The following is a 19,050-nucleotide window of genomic DNA, read 5'->3' on the forward strand; positions in this document are numbered from 1 at the left end:
CCTGTTTATCGCTTATTTGTCTGAGCAAATGGAGACAGACAGATGACAGGAAAAAGAAGAAAAATAATAAAGGTATTGCTTTTGCAAGTCTCTGGAGGGTGAGTGGGATGGAGAGACAGGAGGCAAAAGCTGCTCCCATTGGAGCTACTAATAAAGCTGAACATGGCAAAAAAATTAAACAAGTGCTATACTTTCCACTGATATCCATCCCAACACACAGTAGGAATTGGAAAAGTATTGATTTAACAAGTTAACAGCGCCCAAAGTCCTTAAAAACAAAACCCCAATATCCAATGCTTTTCGCCTAAATCTGTTTATTTGCCTGTTCAGGTTTGAACACCTTCAGAAGCATGAAAGAAGACAAACAAGTTGAAAACAACAACAACAAAAAGAACATTAAAAAAAAAAGAAAAATAAGAAAGGAAATGTAGCTGTTAATGAACATTGCCAGTTGCTGAATACTAAACCCTTTTTTGCAGCAGAACATATGAACTACAGAAACCTAATGAAGTCTTTTCCCAAAAATATTTCCAAGTTTGGAATAACACTGACATTAATCTGACTGAAGAGCAAAAACAGGGATTGAAACTCTTCTGTTCTAAAATGAAAAGGAAAAAAACATTGGAAAATCTTCTGAGAAATGCAACCAGGATGATCAAAGCCTGGGGCAGCTGCCACACAAGGACTAAGAGAGGGATGCTGCAGCTTGTGGTGGACATCAGCCTCCACATGACCTGAGGCCACCCGGGACTGGGCACTGCTTGCCTCTCCCAACACCAGCACTGGGAGACAGCAAGGTAAACCAAGCAGGATCCTGGTTCAGAATCATCACAGACAAGAGTCCCAGGCTGTGCACTCTCCCTGGAGAGCACTGCAGGGGCAAGGAGCTGATTCAGGGGATTCAAGGGGAGATGGAAAAGCAGTTGTAGGACAGACCCATTGGGGGCTGCAGAATCACAGAATGGTTTGGGTTGGAAGGACCTTAAAGATCACCTTGTTCCCATGCCCCTGCCAAGGGCAGGGACGTCTTCCAATCAGCCAGGTTGCTCAATCCAACATGGCTTTGAAAAGAAGAGGGAAAAGGAAATCCCTTGGGCTTAACATTAATTGCTACTGGTTGGGAGATCCAGGAAAGTGGGGGAATATCAAGTATCTTGCTGTTTTCCTGCCCTCTGCCAGGCATCTTATTTATGGCCCCAGCTGGAGCCAAAATGCTGGCTACATGGACCTCGGGCTGAACCACTGCAGCTGTTTTCAGTCTTTTATCATTCGCATTATGATTTTTTTGATTGTCAATATGAAACACAGAGATCCTGTCAATACATCGGGACACTGAATGCAGCCTCACAGTTGTAGATTCCTGGCTGGAGCCTCTAGGAATCACTGCAGAGAAAATCAAAAATAATAATACTGCAATGGAGTGCAGTCGAACACTGGGTCTGGGAGGCAGAAGCAGCACCAGGCAAATGGTGAAATAAGAAAGAGTGCAGACTGTGGGCAGGATAAAACCACTGCAGCCCTGCAACATTGTACCAGAAATGCTGGTTTAAAAACAAAACTAAACACAAAAAAAGCCCACAGTCTGAAGTACTATGTCAAATTTTAAAAATAATTTTGTGACTTGTATTTAGATCTTCCTGACAGCTTTTTCTTTTAATTAAATCTCTTATTGAAGAAAAGAAGGCTCAGGCAGCAGGCCCAGCTATTAACAAAAGGAAATTTTTAAAGACCAAGATGCTCATTGCAGAAATGAAACAACAAAACTGAAATTATGGGAGATATAATTGGCTCAAAACACTTTCCTGAGCAGCACCAGCAACACCTCTTACTCCCAAAGCGAATTATCATTATCCCAGAGCGAACCATTTTCTAACAAATGGTCTCCAGTTATTGCACCATAAACTTTGTTTCCCACCTAGGAGGCACTTGGAGGGTTTGGTAGACCTTTTGTAGGGTGGGCTACAGTTTTTCAATGTCAGAGGGGACTTCCCAAACTCCAGATGTTTGATTTCATACCACGTTGTTTGACTCCACAGGGAGACTGGGCACGAAAAAGAGCCTCTGCTGAAATAATAAAGTAGTTCTTTATCTTTTAACTAAACAGTCCATATATTTCTTTGCACAAGAGAAAGGCAAGGTAGATTTTCATAACAAAAGAGGACAAATATGACAAACTGTTTGGGCATAATGCAAAGGCTTATTCCAGGGAAGAAATTAATGCACAGAACTGCATGTATCACATAAGTAAACTTTCTTCCAAAATACTGTGTGATGCCTGATTCAATGATTTATGTAACAATAATGTCTTGAGGTGAAAAATCTCTGCTGAGCTAGGCCTTGTTTGACCACAGAATATATGCAATTTAATGATGATATCCTGCTTTTAGCTTCCCTCTGCGCCCATTCCATCCAGCATCTCAGTCTATTATGGCCCTGCTGGAAAGTTTGGTTATTTGGTTTATGCAGGAGCTGGGATTTCCCAGCTGAGTCACTGAAGCACTAGTTAAAAAGGCACTTGCAAAAACAGGGGCTGTAGCAACACTTACACTCACATAAGTGTCCCCTCTGGGGACTCAGAGTGATGCTTATTTCTATTACATTTTTATTTTAGAAGAGAAGGAAAAAGAAGAAGAAGAAAAAAAAAAAAAAAGAGGCAAAAAGAAACCCAGCCCCCAAAAAGCTTCCTGTTCCTAAATTCCAGGAAAGTCTTGACAGAAATGAAGGCTTCTTGCAGCTCTGATGATCTCAGCTCAGCAGTCACTGAGGCCACAAGCTGTGGGCACAGGCAGGTTCAGGAACTCCCTCCACTGCAGGGCACAAGAAAATGAGCTGACACAGAAACTAACTCTATGTGGGAAGCTGCCAAAGGGATCCAGAATGGAACATGTTGGATTTTTTACCATTTGAAATGCTTCTCTCTACTCCGATCTCTTCCACAAATCTCCCGAGCTGAGACGGCACAGGCTCGATGCTGGCTTTGTTTAGGAGGTTCTAGTCCTGCACACAAATTTATAAACTCTGCTGTGCCCTTAGTTCAAAATGTATACACCCATAATCCTTGAGAACCTGAAAAATATGCCAGTGACATTTCAGCAACCTCCCTGTGCAAATCTTAGCAGCAAAATTCATTCTGCTCCTTGGGGGCATCGCTGCCTTGTGCAAACTCCCTCTGAGACCAAGCCTCCCCTTTGATTGCTTCTGTCCATGCACCAGCCACCAAAAGATGGGCAGGCGCCCAGAACCACCTCATTTTATGCAAAAATCCTCCCCTTTCTAAAATTGTAATCCATGTCATTGTGCTCAAGAAAATACTTCTTTAGAGAAGAGCTGTGTCAACCAGAAGTATATATTGGCCTTCAAAATACTCCCCTGCTTCATGGAGACCTGATTTTACACTTACTCTTTTGAGATTCTTTCTTTTCTTCTCCACTAAAAGGATGTAAAACGATCCAATAGTGATAATAGTGGAGGGACAGGAGATGCTACCCAGGAAGAGCAGTTTCCAAAGCAGAGGATACAGGTCTGATGACCCAGTGCTCTATTCTTCCTTTGTGCTGGTCAGGATATGTTGCAATTTGTTTATTTGCACACAGAAAAATAAAAAAAATCACCTTGTTATTTCTGTAATGAAAATTAGACTGATACATGTGGCTTAGATCATCAAACACACACAAAAAATTTAAATCTCACCAAAATTTATAGTTCACGAGTAAGACATTAAAAGTTTTTTTTTGGTGCTGCTGCAAGAGTTTCCCTTAGTTTCCCTTTTTTCTCTGCTGAACAGAATCAAAGCCCTTTTTTAATGTGAAGGTACAGTCAGAGAACCAACTTTTCACTGCTTCACTCCTCACAGTACTACTCCAATTCTGAGATACTTCCATCTTATTATCTGATTCCTTTGAATGAAACACAGAGCAAAATGGCTGGTTTAATCTATTCTTCTTAATTGTTATACTGTAAAGTATGTCTATCACCCTCCTCAACCATTACATGGTAACATCATTTCAGCAGCAAAAAGAAACCCAAGGGGGAAACATCTCCCATAGCAAAAAAAAAAAAAAAAATTACTGACATATGGTTTTCTGAGAAAGAATGAACTGTCCGGTTTTTGTAGCTCAATGCGTAACTTAGATGGGTTTGTGATTAATGAAAAATATTGACTGTTTCTAAACACATTGCTTCCAAACCCACAATTCTGTCACACATTTGTCCTCCAACAGTTACCTGATATAAAGTCCCCAGGGAAGCTTTGCTTTGAACTGTGCTCTGACACTTGGTGCTAAAATTCCCAGCTTCTGCAGGAAGAAAGCTGCATGTGGGATCATCTAACACTGACTGTGCTGTGTGAGAACATCACTTCTTGGAGGGGTCTCCCAGCAGCAGCACAGACCTGGGGCTGGGAGCCTCCTGCCCCACTGCCCTCCAGTAGGGAAGGCAGACTGCAGAAATGACCAAGCACAATCTGAATTTTTTCCCCAGAAAAAGCTGAGTGTGAACATCATGGGGCTGCCAGCACCTTCCTGCCAGCTGGTGGATAGTCCCTGCCAGCTCTGTGCAATATGTGTTTGCTGAAGATGTATTTTAAACTCGTGCTTTGGAAACTATCATTTGAGAGTTTATGTTTCTATTAATTACTGCAGCTGTTTGATCCCATTTCTGCTCGAGATGGTCCCAGATAATCCTGATCAACAGCCACACTCTGACAGAGCCTATAGATGCTCATGCAAAGATGGGTCAGGGTCAGGCCTGGGACACACTGGTCCCTGACCTATATTACACTCCTCTAAGCAGATTACACCAGTATATATTTTTTTGCTTTACCCTTCTTTAGGAAGGCAACCAATTGCTACACTCACAGTGACTGATAGCATCTGAACTAGAAAAAATCTATTTTCCATGCCTGAATTGCAGCAGAATCCCCCTTCTCCTATTGGGATCTCTGTTTAAAGGTGTCTTTAGCAGGGGGGATTCTCTGTGGTCAGACAAAGACCATTTCAAAACAACAGGGCCATGAAGCAATGAAAGGTTAAAGGCTTCACTGAAGGGATAAAAGTGCAATAGAGTCATCTGGATTAAGACTGACTCTCACCACCCTGATGTCTACATTGAGAGGGAAGGATTCAATTTTTTAAAGACACAAAGATTGCACATGTTGGATTTGCAGTATAAACCCCTGACTGCAACATACTGTTTATCATCTGAGGAGCTCTATCTGAAGGTATTTAACTAATAAATTATCATGGTTGGCAGGGTTTTATTTCTGTGCTACAAAGCATAGAACTGCAGATAAGGGGGGGAAAAAACCCTACAAAAACCAAGCCAAACAAAAAAATCCAAACCCTACTCGTTTAGAGGCATGAGCAGAGAACTTGCAGCTGGTGTCTTCTAGAGCAGCAAGTGGACTTGCAATGTCAGATGATTGGCGCTGTAGGCTGGGGGACTTCACTTGTGCTCCTGCTCTGCCCAGCAGAAGGTACTCAACACAAACTCATCTATAATTGGGCCAAAATAGTTCCCCTTAGATAGGAAGTGTGTTAACTAAGCTGGTTATAAACCTATTAATCCCTTGAAAACAACAGCCTATTTTTAAAGAAAATGTTAAAATATTAATAATGCAACTCAAGACAACCTTTCAATCTGTTGTTAAATCCATACTATAAAGTGGGGTGTAGACAGGACTCCTGAGAAACAGGAGACAGATCTTAAAACTTTTCCAACAGCAATGTCAGGGCATCACCACGGTCTCCTACTAATACTTGCCATCAATTTTCCTCAAGTCCTGTTGCAAAGGTGGCCCTGATACTCACATATATATCCTGTTAATGCTTGGAGAGATTAATATTCTATTTCTGGGCAAATTAATAGAATAATTTTCACTGTAAGGTCCAGGAGGCAGCAGCCCATTGTAGAAGGTTGAGTAGATTTTTATCATTTAACAAGACTGCACTGATAGCCACATCATCATCATCAAATATTCCTAATCCCAGCAGTTGTTATGGAAATGAGAATAGTTTGTGTTATATCGTTTCATCCTGCCCCATCCTTGTCTTCCAGCTGCTGTCCAAAAGTGATTATAAATAATGGGGCTATAAAAGCCATTCAATAATTAGAAGATTCATTGGCCATATGCCAGCAGTGACAAAAGAGAGTGATTTATGTAAGATGAGTCTGTCACATCTGCCAGATCACAGTTTCATTACGCCTGTGGCTTTAAGGTCACAGTTTAGCACTGTTTCAACAGCCATTTGTCAAGGGGGTGCTGGGGAGGAGAGGTGAAATACATCATGATTTTGTTTGCTTTCCTGTTTTAACTACTAAGTAAATAAGTAAATAAAGTGCAGTACCTACATTTGTTATTTCATGTCTCTTGTGAGGTCAAAGACACAAGAAGACATTCATCATGGTTGGCCAGAGTTCAAATAAGACCATGAAGAGAAAAGCCATTTAAAAGCCTTAAGAATTCATGTGGCTTCTTAAACTCAATACAATCTAAGCATGTTCTGTCTTCCAGCCACCCATGAAATGAAGGTACCTTGTAAACACATAACATGTTGGTAAATTAATTGCTACTACATTTTCCTAACACAAGCAAACTTTAAAACCTTTTATGGTTCAGTGTTCTAAAATGATATTTAAACATTGCCATGGGAGTTCAGATTAACAATTAACATGGCTCAGCAAACACCTAATTTGATCCCAATTCCATTTTCTCATCTTCTTTTCCTCTAAAAAAAAACAAACAAAAACACCAATGAACTTTTATTGCTGGGTACCAATTCTACTACCATAAAGTCCAGATGTTTAAATCCTCCCTATAAACACTTCAATAACCTCATCTGTTATTGTCAGCGATTGCTCCCATTCCAATGTGGACAGTCTCTGGTGATAAAAGAATTGCTTGAGGATGCAGACTGGATCTTTGCCGGAAATGCTGCACCCAGGACCAGCCAATATATTACTTGAATTTGTACCAGCCTCCTAAAGCCAGACTGCAGTCAGATGAACTGCTCAGATCAGAGCTCAGATGTTGCCAGATTATTCTAACAACTCCACACCACAACAAAAGCAAAATGACTGTTCACCCTTTGCCTACCTCCTGAAGTAAAACATAAAATACTTCCCAATTTTTATGCTTTAGAATCTTCTCCAAACAACAAAGCCTCATCCATTGCAAAAGACTTCCAGTGGAAGGAAATGAAGATAAGCTGGAGGGTTATGGCATAAGGAATTGCACAAAGCTCCAGGATGAGCTACCTGCCCAGCAATAAAACCCCACTTGGATGGAGCAGCCTGGCTGCTGAATCAGCACTGAGCACTTCAGTGCAGCCAGTAATTCCTGTCTGGAGTATGAATAACTTACTTTATTACTGAGAGAACTTCTTAAAATGTTATTTTAGGTGTAAGCTGTGAACCTGAAGGAGATGTATTCACACTCAGAACTTTCAGGTCATGTCCAGAATCAGGAGCAGGCAAGAGCCTTCTTGGCATGGTACCTTGGGTATCACTCTCAATCTGCATGGGTGAATGAACCAGCACTGAGGTGGTAATTCAACATTTGCTGCTGCAGAAATGCACTTCACACATCATAAATCCCCGGTAAAACTCTTCTAAGAGCATGTCACCTCATCTACTGTATTCACAGGCTGCCCCACCTTATTTTCTGTGCATTAATAGAGATTCATATTTCTTCACTAAATTTAAACAAATAGCCTTTCAGCTGAAAAGGGCCAGAAAAAGCCACAGAGCTCAGGCATTGAGGTTGAGAAGAAAAAAATATCATTATTTATACACCAGGCCTGAAAATTTTGAACATTTGTGACAAACACACTTCTGTTGCTCTCAACTAAGTCCAGATCAGCAATGATTGGAAATGCAGCAGCAAGCCCAGCCTCTCTCCCTTTTTGGCCCTTCAAGCTTCTGGTGCCCACAAAGTTTCAGCCCTGAATTTCTTGAGGCTCCTGGAGAAGAAAATTCCTTCACCCTCTGACATTTTTGCAGCCCAGGACAATCCTGACCTGGGAGACAGGAAGGCCACACAGCCAGGACTGCATCCCAAGAAGGGGAGCCTGCTCTGCCATGGACAGACAAATCAGATCTTTCTACCTCAAGAAGGATCTGTTTTATTATTCTCTTTCTCAAAATACTGAGGTTTAAGTTCTGCTCCTCTTCTTAAATCATGTGATATCATTTGTGTCCATATAGAGACCATAACATCATGATAAATAATGATAGATACTGAAAAATATTAATATAAATAGCTATTGATAGATATGATAAATAAAGTTAGATAAATGATGACATTTCTCCAGAGAAAGTGGCAACCATACCTGCCCCAGGTAAGCCTAAGGAGCAGAAAATATAATACACCTGAGGCAAAAATACAATAGAACATGGTGCTCAAGAAACAAGAGCATGTGATGAATAGAAGAGGGAAAAGCAAGGGCAGCAGTATTGATGACTGTGGGCCTTGGACATCTCTAAAACACATTTGAACTGGCCAGGCACAAAACATGAAACACAATTTGCCTCATCCAGATGGGTGCTGGCAGATGTGGAGCCTGCCCCAGTGCTTTGTAGCTGTAGATAATCATGAACCCAACTAACTAAAAGCTGGAGATCAACCACTCCTACTCTGTTATTGACTCACAGGAGACCTCTTTTCTTCCCCTATGCCATTTTCAAGAAATGCTACAAGCTCCCTGCTCTGGCTTCAGCTTTGTTGTCCTTATTCACTTTTAAGAACCCACAGACAAGGAAATTGAGACTGTCAGGTGGTGTCTCGGAATGACAGTAGAGAAGCAAGGTGAGCTAAAGTGAGAGAAGGAACCCACTGGGAGGGCAAATGCAGAACATTTTCCTACTGAAATGAAAAATCTCCAAGATAAAACTATAGATTGACAGCCACATACACAAACTTGGTTGTGCTTTCACAACAAAGCGCAGGAGGTGTGTGGACAAAGAACAAAGTGATGCAACATCCTCTGGTCTTGTTTCCAATGAAGCTTGGATTAGTATCATGCTAGATACTTCATCCAGTTCTGTGGCCAGATCAGCGTTGACCCTGAGTTAACTGGCTGACAACCAAGCTGTAACATTAAAGCTACGTCCATAAATGCCTCTGCTTGGCAGTGCCCTCAAACCAAGTGCCCAGGGCAAAGCCTCAGCTCTGCAGAGCTTTCCAGCCAGGCAGAGCCAGAGGTGAATGCAGAGGCTGCTCTGAGCAAGGCATTGTGCCTTGCACACAAAGGCCCTGCTGTGCTGGGGCACCCTGCACTCTGTGCTCCAGCAAGGAGCAGCATGAAGCCAATCCACAGGGGCAAGAAACGCTGATGATGCCACGTAGGCTTTAAAAAAAAAACACAAAAAAAAAAGTAGTAAGAGAAAAACCCTCCTCCAGAAGAACTGAAGTGAATGCAGAATGAAGTCACTGTAAGAGAGTGCCACGGGATGCAGCCTCTGAAGGATTCTGTGGAGTCTGCTCTGAGCATTTCCATCAATGAACACAGACTGAGCTACGTGAGCAGCCCAGGAATGGTTTCCCAGGAAAGCACAGCCCGCCTGGGAGCCACACAACAGCCCTTGTCACCACACAACAGTCCTCGTCACCAAACAAGGGCCCCCGTCACCACACAGCCGCCCTCGTCACCACGCAACGGCCCCCATCACCACACAACAGCCCTTGTCACCACACAACAGTCCTCGTCACCAAACAACGGCCCCCGTCACCACACAGCCGCCCTCGTCACCACGCAACGGCCCCCATCACCACACAACAGCCCCTGTCACCACACAACAGCCCCCGTCACCACACAACCGCCCCGTCACCACACAACAGACCTCATCACCACACAATGGCCCTCATCACCACACAATGGCCCTCATCACCACACAACGGCCCTCATCACCACACAACCGCCCTCGTCACCACACAACCGCCCTCGTCACCACACAACGGCCCCTGTCACCACACAGCCGCCCTCATCATCACACAACGGCCCCATCATCACACAACGGCCCCGTCACCACACAACAGACCTCGTCACCACACAATGGCCCTCATCACCACACAATGGCCCTCACCACCACACAACGGCCCTCATCACCACACAACCGCCCTCGTCACCACACAACCGCCCTCGTCACCACACAACCACCCTCGTCACCACACAACGGCCCTCGTCACCACACAGCCGCCCTCATCACCACACAACGGCCCCGTCACCACACAACAGACCTCGTCACCACACAATGGCCCTCATCACCACACAACGGCCCCGTCACCACACAACAGACCTCGTCACCACACAATGGCCCTCATCACCACACAACGGCCCCGTCACCACACAACAGACCTCGTCACCACACAACGGCCCTCATCACCACACAACAGACCTCGTCACCACACAACGGCCCTCATCACCACACAACGGCCCTCATCACCACACAACGGCCCTCATCACCACACAACGGCCCTCATCACCACACAACAGACCTCGTCACCACACAATGGCCCTCGTCACCACACAATGGCCCTCATCACCACACAACGGCCCCCGTCACCACACAACGGCCCCGTCACCGCACAAGGGCCCTCGTCACCGCACAAGGGCCCTCGTCACCGCACAAGGGCCCTCGTCACCGCACAACGGCCCTCGTCACCACATTGCCCTGGGTGAAGCCACCTGGGTAAGGGAGCATTGCTCCTGTCCCTTCCCTCTGAAGATGCCAGCAAGCTCTGCCTTTTCTGGGATTCAGGGAGCAGCAGAAGTAGGGCAGAAGGTGAAGGAGAAAGTCTAGCTAAAATAATAAGAATGGGGAAAATCAAGATGAAAAGCACTTGCAGAATTCACTCCAAGGAAAAGACCCGTTTCTGGAAATGAGATGCACATCTCTCTACGTCTCCTAAAAGGAGCTGCCATATGTTCTAAAAGTAGGATATAATATTTGAGCTGTAAAAGCCAAATCAGCTTGAGGAACAGACGGCATTACAATGCTTTAGCAGAACAAGCCCCCCATAACAATATGCCAGGAAACTCATTTTCTAGAATGGCACTAGGAAAATATTTGCAAAATCTGAAACCCATTCCCTAAATACAGCATTTGGTTCTTCCAGAATGGGAAAAAAGTGCCACACATATGCCAGAATTGGGGACTTCTCAATAGCTCTTCATATTCTTTGATTTTTTGGCTTGCTTTTCTCTGTAATTTTTGGATGGTGGGGGTTTTTTTGGAGCTTTTTTTTAAAATTTGACCTCAAATTTCTTGAGCAGTCATTCTTGTTGGTCCTTGGTTGCTGGAGGGACGAATCCCCACAGCCCAGGCAGGTCAACTCTGAATTTTGATCACAGTGTTATGGTTTTTCCCTCTGGCCTCCCAGGCTCCAGGACACACATCAATATTAACAGCCTAATTTCCAGAGGAGCAGAATACATAAAATCTAATGCTGGCAACCTGTGATTGTCAGGCTATAAACACACACTAAGTGAAGATATTGTCAGAACACTATAATTTTCATGCTATTTTTCAAATTCTTTTTTTCCTCTCACAAGTATCTCTATCACAAACAAAATATTGGCCTCCTGGAAGAAGGCAGCTGAAAATCATGGGTCCAAAGGAAGGAGATCTGTCCGAAGCACGTTCCAGCTGCTTTTGCCCCTTCTCCAGTGTAGTTGGATGATACACAGTCAGGTGCAGCAGTGTCTGACCGAAGAAAAATAAATCATTTTTTTCATCTGCAATATATCTATTTACAGAGTGCTACAGGTTAATCTTCCAACTTGCCCAAGAAATTTCCCAGAACCAAAATTTGCCATGAAACAAATAAAACCAGAGACAAGATTTGCTGTGGTCTAACCTTAGCAAGTAAAGGTCCTGCTCTTTCTATATTATTTTCAAAGAGCACAAGTCAGCTTAACCTCTGATGGACCTCTTTTTTTTTCTTTTTAAAATATAATTACACATTTTTGTACATATAGAAAAGATGCCAAACCACTAACATACAGTACAGAAAGGAAGCACACAGGCAACAATGCTGTGTGATTTACAAAATCAGGCTCTCAAAGCTGAATGTAATTATGAGTTAAATCTGTTGGGAAAAAACATTTAAATAGAAAAACGTGTATAACAGTTGGGAGCTGTTGAAGCCCATTTTACAAGAGGCCCAAAAAGCCACAAAAATTGAGTAAGGAGGTCACTCTGGTTTAAAAACAAACCTGACTTACAGGGAAAGTGACTGCAGCATTCTTCAGTTTCATATTGTAGACAAAAGGAAAACAAGATCTAAGCAACTGGACTAGCTCTGCTTAATTATTTTAACTGCAAACATTTTTGTTTTATTTTTATTGTACCACTGGAAGTGTTTTCTGAGGGTTGGAGGATATTCTCCATCCCTGGAAAATGTTACATCAACATTGAATGTTTTTCTTGAAAAATCAAGATTAAAGAGAAATTGATTCAAGCTAGTTCTCTAATGTCCTGAGCTATTACTTGGAAATGTGATTTAGGAAGAGCGGGTTGAATAGGCAGGTAAAGGATCTGGAAGAATGGGGGAGCCAACAGCAATTTAAGAGTTCAGAGCAAAATGAGGCAATGAGCTGAATCTTTTGAATTGCTCAGGTGACCAAGAGCTTGGGCAAGTTGAGAAAACCTTTCTGGTTAAAGAGAAGTGTTAACAGGGCTACTCTGCTGTGAAAGCAATTCAATACACAGCATTGTGGGCCTCCCTTTTGTGCAGGAAATGGAACTGAAATTCGAAAATCAGATCTTACAGCACTGACAGAATGAAGGAGTTGGATGGAACAAGCAAGAACCAAGGCAGTCAGTGATGGGTTTTAATAAAGTACCACTACATCTTATTGGCAAAACTCAAAAGTAAAAGTGAGAAGTGAATCAGGGCAATGTTGCTGTTAACTATTGCACATGAAGTCATGTGAAGCAAAAATGCTCTGATTCTTGAGACTGTCTCAATCACACAGAGCAAATCTTCCCTTCTGTAACCTTCAGGTTAAAGTCTGGTCAAAGGCAACAGCTAAAATACTGAAAAACTCACATTTAAAATGAAAAATCAAATAACCTGTAAAGTGTTGGTCTCTAACATAAATATAATCCTTCATATAAAGCAAGTTTCGCAATAAAAAATTAAAAGGCACATGAAAAAGCTTGCTAGGGTCTGTAACAAACATCTTTGCCCTGGTCACAAGGTCTTTTTCTCTTAATGAGTTTAGGAGTGCCTGTATCATGTTTCTGTCACCCCAACTTTTGCCTACAAGAAACAAATATGAATATTACAGATGGTAAAACCCACATTTTCTCGAGCAGGAAATAAATGTTTATATGCAGCATATAGCAAAATGTATATTTCCAGAGACAATAGTTACAAGATTTAGACTTATTAGTGCAGGAATTTTAATGGAAAACATGTTTTTGGGGATAAGAATTTTAATTACAAAGAAACCACATACAACTTGCTTCTTTAGATATAAAGCAGAGCAGTTCTGCAGCAGAATAAAAAGGTCACTTTTGATGAAAAGAGAATATTGGAATAAAGAGAGAAACACTCAGCTCGTGTGTATGGTTAGACATTTCCTGGGCAACGCTTTTGATCCCAAAGTGGCATTTGTCAGGATGGAGACATTCCTCAGGAATGTGACGTTTCTGCAGGACTCAGACCCAGCTCTGATGGTGCCTGCTCAGATCCTTCCCCTGCCAGGCTGCCCTGACCCCAGCACAGCTCCTAAGGGTCCAAGCTCACTCAACCCAGCCCTTCTGCCCATATCTTTCTTTTCTTTCCCTTTCTTACAATCTTTCGACAATGCACACTGCAGGAATAAAAATTAGCACACCATCTAAAAAAAGAGGGGGTTTATGAAGGCTACCAACAGCCAGGCTTGATCTTCCCACTGCAAACAAAAAAAAAATTCATCACACTACCAGTCCAGTTCTGAAGATACAAAAATGGTACCTCCAGAATGGAGTTTCACAGATTCTGGTTCTGTAGAAATGGAAATACAGACTTTTTTTGGCAAGTGGGGCCTCCCTTACACAAGCACATCTACTTAGCTGCAGGCATCTGGCACTAAAAACAATTAACTGGAAAATACAAGACCGGAAGTGGACAAAAAAACAGTTTCTCAGAATTCCAAGTGGAAAGAAACACTGGTTTCATTCCCATTACATTACTCTTTCCATCAGGAGTTTTGGTGGCTTTCCTGTATCTCCACAATTAACACCTTTTGTGAAGGACTAACAGAAAAAGTAGAATCAAATGTTTAATCAGGCTTTGCTGCTGGCTTTGGCATCATGGGATTTTTCTCATTTTACAAGACAAGTAGACCTGACCACGCTTTATTCCCATTTTTACCAGTAACTTCTGGCTCTCCAGACTCACATGGTTTAACCAATTTGCAATTCTGCCATGAAATCTGCATGCTCAAGCAGCAGCTTTACTGTCATTGCCATTAAAACCAACAGCCACTTTATTTTTTATTATTTTGATAAGCCTTCTGATGATCCAGCTAAGGACTACAAGAGAGGCAATAGAAAACAATAAAAATCAGAGTTAATTGTCTAAATACCAATTATTCCTCCTTAAGTTTTTATTCTTTAATTTTGGAGAGCTCTTCTTGTACCTTCTTGTTGGTTTGCAAACAAACATTTTTCATCCTCATTTAATCAAATGTACTTGGATGGAGATCCTTAACACTGACTCTGAAATGGAAAGCTCTCATCAGTTTAACCTTGAATTAATTTTATGCTTCTCTCACTTTTGGGAGTGCACAGTCAAAGCTCTGGAAGTTCTGCAAAGCTGAGAGAGTTTTTAAGCAACACAGATACACCGAAGCCTCCTATACTCCCTCTGCTACTGGAGGGGAAAAACAAGTTGTAGAGCTCTAAAATGATCCAGCAAAAGATGCAAGGGAGCACAGAATGAGCTTTGCATTTCTGCTGAGTGACTGTCACTGTGGTTTCTGCTTTTATGCTACTCTGGGATTTCAGAAAGCTCTACCTCCAGTCTTTAAATCATCAGGATTTTTTTCTGCTGACTTAAAAAGGACTTTTGGTCAGAACCTTCAAGCTTGGCAAGAAATGGTGTCAGGCAAGCAGCATGCAAAAGGAATAGCTATTTATCAAAGGAGCATTCCAGAATAATGCACTGTTCCTGCTTGAACACAGTCCCACTGCCCCACTTTTAGAGTCTGAACCAGGGCAGATGAACAAAGGAGCAGCTTTGGAAGGCAGGTTGTTTTTTAAATAAAGAATTTTGAATAAAGAATAGAGTATCATGCACAAAGGCATCCAGGAGCCACAGATAAACAGCTCACAGAGGGGACTCAGAATTCCAAAGTCTCTCCGGACAGCAGCTGCACTACTGTCCCCAGCTTTGGGCTGCTCACACTCCTCTGCCAATAAACCCCATGGGGAGACCTTCAGATTTCTAGAAATAAATTCTGCTGCTGCTGCTTCTGAGTGAGGCTGGCCAGGCTGGCCTGGTAAATCCACCACCTCTGACAGGTGTTTTTTCACACTTTCGTCCTGCTTTTTTAAAAAAAATGGCTTGCCTAAGTATTAATTCTTTGGTCTAATTTTACATTTCTTTGAGTTTGGTCTTCCTTTTAAGTGACAGTCTGTTTGGATAGTTAAGCTTTTAAAAGAAATTTAAGGAGTGTGCCCCTTTCATGATTTGATTCTCTCCTGGTCCTGCCTTTGCACCTCTGCGCAGACACAGAAATTCCAAACAAGGTGCATCCACAGCTGCTGCAGAAACACCATGTACACATCACCCTGCCAGCACAGAAATGGCAGATGCATCTACACAGGCTGACAATTGATTTACTCATCATTTGCAACCCTTTGCAAAGGAACTAGACTTCCTAGCAATCAATGAGAAAATAACCTTGTTAGCAAAAAAGCCAATGTTCTTTTAAATTAATCAGTTCTTTTTCATCCAAACAGTACAGATAATGAGAGAGATGATGACATTTTACATGACCTATAAAAAGCAGAGTTTCTATTTTAGGCTCTCCTTCGCAAGGGTGCCAGGATGATTATGTTTTGTTTACTGGACAAAATAATCTCTTATTTGTTAAGGCTTGAATGCAATTTTATACAGCACAAAATTTTATCTTCTATTGTCTTAATTATCATCTGGAGGGTTGAAGCATGAAAATGATGGCAGAGAAAAAAATTAATATTAATGTGTTCTAGCTGCAATTTAAAGAGAAAGGACTTGGAGCTTTCTTTTGCTCATGAGCTTAACATGCTGCATCAGACTAGTGAATTATATCCCATTTAGCTGCTATTGTTTCTCCAAGTAGAATGAAGAAAACAGACACCAACCTTTTGTAGGTTCCCGCTGTTCAAACACACAACCTTTTACTCTAATTTCCTTTTACATCACTTGGTAAAAAGTGGGAAAAATTTTCCTGCTTAGCATGGTGTGCAAGACTACACTGCTGTTTTTTCAAGTTCTTTGTATGACACCTCTGTCACCTACAGCATGTTCTCATGCCAGTGTGAAAGCACAGGCAGCAGGAGCCTTTTCTCTCATTTCCCTCATTTGCACCCTAATAGCCAGAGAATTCAGGGTCTGGGGGAAAGATGGCAAAACCAGGGAGAGTCTTGGAGGATGAGCAGTGCACAGTGACACCAGTGGGTTTACTACCTTCCTAGCTAGAAATCAAAGGGGAGCTTAATGTGCTGATTCTAAATTAAAACAAATGAAATGCAGGGTCTGACCATTTCCAAGAGTACCACTAGGGATTGAAAAAGACAGCACTTAGATGCAATGAGACATGGTTTAATTCTTTTGCAGTTTCATCCTGCTGTTTCAGCCCTAACCTTTCCAGGTCTGAAAAAGAAAGGGAGGAGCTCAAAGGTTTCGTTTCCCTTTTTTTTGGACAAGAAGAGGAACTGGATTGAACTTTGTTTCAGGGGCTGCATACACACTGTTAGAATTTTTTTTAAAAAATTCAAAAATCAAGCAAGAAAAGTATCAATTAAAAAGAAGACTGGTTTCTAAATTTGAACTGATATGACAGTCAAGATATACTGGTGAAAAAAAAATCTGTACATTAAGGAGATAAATTTAAATAACCTGAAAACATAGAAACAAAGAGTTTGCATGGCTTATCAATACAATTCATTTTAAGTTAAGTTTTAATGCAAAATGAAATGTGTCACTGTGGCATCCTGCACCACAGAGAAAGTGAAAGAAATGTCTCAGGTCTGACTCAGCCCATGGGCTCCAGGACCAGCTGCAAACACAGCAATGATGATACTAAAGATCTTTTTCCCCCTCTGCTGTTTTATGCCATGACTATTTTAACACCAAGGTTGGCTACATCTAAACATCTGTGTTATAGTTTTTCCCCTGTGGAGTTCTTTTTGTTTGTTTGTTTGTTTGAACTACTTTGCAAAACCCCAAAATGCACAATTCTGCTTTAGCAGCTCCAAGTTCAATCAGGTGGATTATCTTCATGCCCACCTAAACCGTGCTCAGAATATGGAAACATTGATCATCCACTATGTAGAATTACAGAGATTTAAAAGGTAAGAAGTGAGGTTTAAAGGCATTAAAAGTTTGAGGAAACTGCTCCAATAAAGCACAGAAGAGTGTGAATTAGGCACTAATCACCACCACCACTCCACTCAAACCCAACAGGAGGGAAGTGGATGGATCTGAGGCTCCCCACAGCTCCAGTTTATGGGTCTGGGAAGGCACAGGTTGCTGGGGGTTTGCATCAGTCTGCCCCAGGTGTGGTGACCCCATGGCTTCACTCAGGGCAGCAGAGCCCTGAGCCTTTCCTTCCAAGGCCAGCAATTCTGGGAAACTCCACCCTGCCCTTCTGCCCATCCCACCCAAGCTTCAAACACTCCAGTCACCATCGCCTGTGCAAGAGCTCGTACACAAAAGTCCTCCTACTACTGTTCCAAACTATTTAAAGACCCAACAGTGTACACAGAAACACAAATATCCTCTGTTTATTGGTCGACATAGAGCACCCAAACCTGAGCATCTACAATTAATGATCAATACCTGTACACACACATAATAATTTCTATACAGACACTATTTAACCAAAGAATAAGGCAATTCAAAAATATCTAAAAACAAATTAAGAAAGAAAGAAAAAAAAAAGGAAAAATACAAAAGAGAACAGAATTAACAGCCAAACAAAATACAACTGGGAATGCAGTTAAGCTGAGGTAAACCAGGAGCAGAACATATCTGATAATTGATCAAATCACACTGCCCAGCAGATTAGTGCCTGGTGAACAGAAGGGCTGAAGAGCACAGACACTCCAGAGTGCCAGCTATAAAGCAGAGTCTAATGAAATGATAAGCTATTTATGCAAAGCATTCATGGCTATGACAATTCATTTGTACAGAGTGAAAATAGAGTAGAAATTTGTCAAAATGCAAATACAACAGTGACCTATTGATACAAGGTCAAAATGTGAAGGGGAGAAGCAAGTTCAGGAGACCAGGGCTACAATTACTGCAGTGTTCAACATTTCTCTCTTCACATTAAGATTTTTCCATCAAAAGGTAGATCTAAGCAACTCATTAACATGAAGAAAAATGAATAAGACATTACTGAAAAGGAAGCCAGAAATACACATCTTATAATTTGAATTAAGATCTTCTGCTGGAGAATGTCTTTATCTTTCCAGGCAAAATAGCAAAGCAATTTTGTAGAATTTAATTGAGAAATAAGGCACACAAAAGGGCTGCTTATATGCATACCTCAGTAGGAGATACAGAATAGAAATAAGTCCTCTGAACAAAACTGAGCACTGCACATCAAACAATGTTGCCAAGTGCCACTGCTTGCCTATGAAATTTCATAGTTAAAACCATATTTAAGGAAAGTCACATTGCTTCCCCAACAAAAAAGCAGTTACTTTTAAGTTACTATTGCTATGATGCACTAGACATAAATATATCCAAGCCAAAGCAAAAGGAAGCACTTGTATTTTTATTTGAAATTCAGTGATCTGGTTAAGACCTTGCTATTTTGACCACCAGGTTTAATTTTGAAAGGGTTTGAG

The 19,050-nt window shown here is 41.8% G+C and overlaps 1 protein-coding gene across 26 annotated transcripts in view; it reads right to left on the reverse strand.

The window, feature by feature from the left end:
* MAGI1 (membrane associated guanylate kinase, WW and PDZ domain containing 1) overlaps positions 1 to 19,050 on the reverse strand; it is a 333,541-nt gene that overhangs the window by 171,269 nt on the left and 143,222 nt on the right. The gene's annotated exons all lie outside the window — the stretch shown is intronic.

Source organism: Camarhynchus parvulus, chromosome 12 (assembly GCF_901933205.1).
Source record: "Camarhynchus parvulus chromosome 12, STF_HiC, whole genome shotgun sequence".
In the NCBI taxonomy this organism is placed as follows: domain Eukaryota; kingdom Metazoa; phylum Chordata; class Aves; order Passeriformes; family Thraupidae; genus Camarhynchus; species Camarhynchus parvulus.